We start from the raw sequence: 2,612 nt of genomic DNA, 5'->3' as shown, positions 1-2,612 counted from the left end.
CTGCTGTGTGAACCGCGTATCGCCTTGCGATTACAGCGGTGCACGCATCCTCGGGCTTGGACCCCTAAATATATCAAACTAATAATGCAAAGTATGTTGTTACGTGTCATTGGGCATTTTTAAGTCAGTGTATGGAAATCCCGGAGCTTTCTTAGTGGGTATACTGCGTATAGATTACACCACTGACCTGTACATAAAACAATACTCTTGTGTCTGTAACTGAGGGAGGAACAAAGCATCCTGGGTGTGAGAGAGATATAGAGATAAAGAGAGAGAAAGTACACTCACCGGCCACTTTATTAGGTACACCTGTCCAACTGCTCGTTAACACTTAATTTCTAAGCAGCCAATCACATGGCGGCAACTCAGTGCATTTAGGCATGTAGACATGGTCAAGAGAATCTCCTGCAGTTCAAACCGAGCATCAGTATGGGGAAGAAAGGTGATTTGAGTGACTTTGAACGTGGCATGATTGTTGGTGCCACAAGGGCTGGTCTGAGTATTTCAGAAACTGCTAATCTACTGGGATTTCACGCACAACCATCTCTAGGGTTTACAGAGAATGGTCCGAAAAGAAAAAACATCAGTGACGGGCAGTTCTGTGGCGGAAATGCCTTGTTGATGCCAGAGGTCAGAGGAATGGCCAGACGGGTTCGAGCTGATAGAAGGGCAACAGTGACTCAAATAACCACCCGTACAACCAAGGTGGGCAGAAGAGCATCTCTAACGCACAGTACGTCGACTTTGAGGCAGATGGCTACAGCAGCAGAAGACCACATCGGTGCCACTCCTTCAGCTAAGAACAGGAAACTGAGACTACAATTTGCACAAGCTCATCGAAATTGGACAATAGAAGTTGGAAAAACGTTGCCTGGTCTGATGATCTCGATTTCTGCTGCGACAGTCGGATGGTAGGGTCAGAATTTGGCGTCTACAACATGAAAGCATGGATCCATCCTGCCTTGTATCAACGGTTCAGGCTGTGGTGGTGGTGTCATGGTGTGGGGAATATTTTCTTGGCACTCTTTGGGCCCCTTGGTACCAATTGAGCATCGTTGCAAATGCCACAGCCTACCTGAGTATTGTTGCTGACCATGTCCATCCCTTTATGACCATATGTACCCAACTTCTGATGGCTACTTTCAGCAGGATAATGCCCATGTCATAAAGCTGGAATCATCACAGACTGGTTTCTTGAACATGACAATGAGTTCGCTGTACTCAAATGGCCTCACAGTCACCAGATCTCAATCCAATAAGCATCTTTGGATGTGGTGAACGGGAGATTCGCATCGGATGTGCAGCCGACAAATCTGCGGCAACTGTGTTATGCCATCATGTCAATATGACCAAACTCCCTGAGAAATGCTTCCTGCACCTTGTTGAATCTATGCCACGAAGAATTGAGGCAGTTCTGAAGGCAAAAGGGGGTCCAACCCGTTACTAGCATGGGGTACCTAATAAAGTGGCCGGTGAGTGTATATTATCGCTGTCTGGCGTAAAAATCGTAACTTGTATTTTAACATTTCAATTTTCTTTTATTAAAGTGCTCGAATTATGCTTTTTTTTTGGCTTTTTGCCTTTCCTTATTGTGTTACATATCTTTTTTGTGCAAAAAAAGTGAAAAAGGCCAAAGTCCCCCCCCGTGCGTCACTTTGTAACACACATAATGTGCTTGCCTAGCATAGCATGCTCTCATACTCTGCTTCTGACTGGCTAGTAGTCCTTACCTAGGTACTGTCAGGGCCCTCATACTCTTCTTCTGACTGGCTAGTAGTCCTTACCTAGGTACTGTCAGGGCCCTCATACTCTTCTTCTGACTGGCTAGTAGTCCTTACCTGGGTACTGTCAGGGCCCTCATACTCTTCTTCTGACTGGCTAGTAGTCCTTACCTAGGTACTGTCAGGGCCCTCATACTCTTCTTCTGACTGGCTAGTAGTCCTTACCTAGGTACTGTCAGGGCCCTCATACTCTTCTTCTGACTGGCTAGTAGTCCTTACCTAGGTACTGTCAGGGCCCTCATACTCTTCTTCTGACTGGCTAGTAGTCCTTACCTAGGTACTGTCAGGGCCCTCATACTCTACCTCTGACTGGCTAGTAGTCCTTACCTAGGTACTGTCAGGGCACCCCCTCATACTCTGCTTCTGACTGGCTAGTAGTCCTTACCTAGGTACTGTCAGGGCCCTCATACTCTTCTTCTGACTGGCTAGTAGTCCTTACCTAGGTACTGTCAGGGCCCTCATACTCTGCCTCTGACTGGCTAGTAGTCCTTACCTCGGTACTGTCAGGGCCCTCATATTCTGCTCCTGACTGGCTAGTAGTCCTTACCTAGGTACTGTCAGGACCCTCATACTCTTCTTCTGACTGGCTAGTAGTCCTTACTTAGGTACTGTCAGGGCCCTCATACTCTACTTCTGACTGGCTAGTAGTCCTTACCTAGGTACTGTCAGGGCCCTCATACTCTGCTTCTGACTGGCTAGTAGTCCTTACCTATATACTGTCAGGGCCCTCATACTCTGCTTCTGACTGGCTAGTAGTCCTTACCTAGCTACTGTCTTTATATATTATGTACACTAATGACTGCTGCAGTGAACTGACCAATAACTACATTG

The 2,612-nt window shown here is 46.8% G+C and overlaps 1 protein-coding gene and 1 long non-coding RNA gene across 2 annotated transcripts in view; both read left to right on the top strand.

The window, feature by feature from the left end:
* The window catches only part of LOC116686209 (abl interactor 2), a 110,794-nt gene that overhangs the window by 79,878 nt on the left and 28,304 nt on the right, over window positions 1–2,612 (top strand). The window lies entirely within an intron of this gene.
* The window catches only part of LOC116686210 (uncharacterized), a 3,800-nt gene continuing 1,254 nt past the window's right edge, over window positions 67–2,612 (top strand). The window contains exons 1-2 of the long non-coding RNA XR_004331183.1: window positions 67–123; window positions 387–391. This is a non-coding gene — a long non-coding RNA (uncharacterized LOC116686210). The remainder of the gene's footprint in view (window positions 124–386; window positions 392–2,612) is intronic.

Source organism: Etheostoma spectabile, unplaced genomic scaffold (assembly GCF_008692095.1).
Source record: "Etheostoma spectabile isolate EspeVRDwgs_2016 unplaced genomic scaffold, UIUC_Espe_1.0 scaffold333, whole genome shotgun sequence".
Lineage (NCBI taxonomy): Eukaryota > Metazoa > Chordata > Actinopteri > Perciformes > Percidae > Etheostoma > Etheostoma spectabile.
This window is presented reverse-complemented; position numbering and strand designations above follow the sequence as displayed.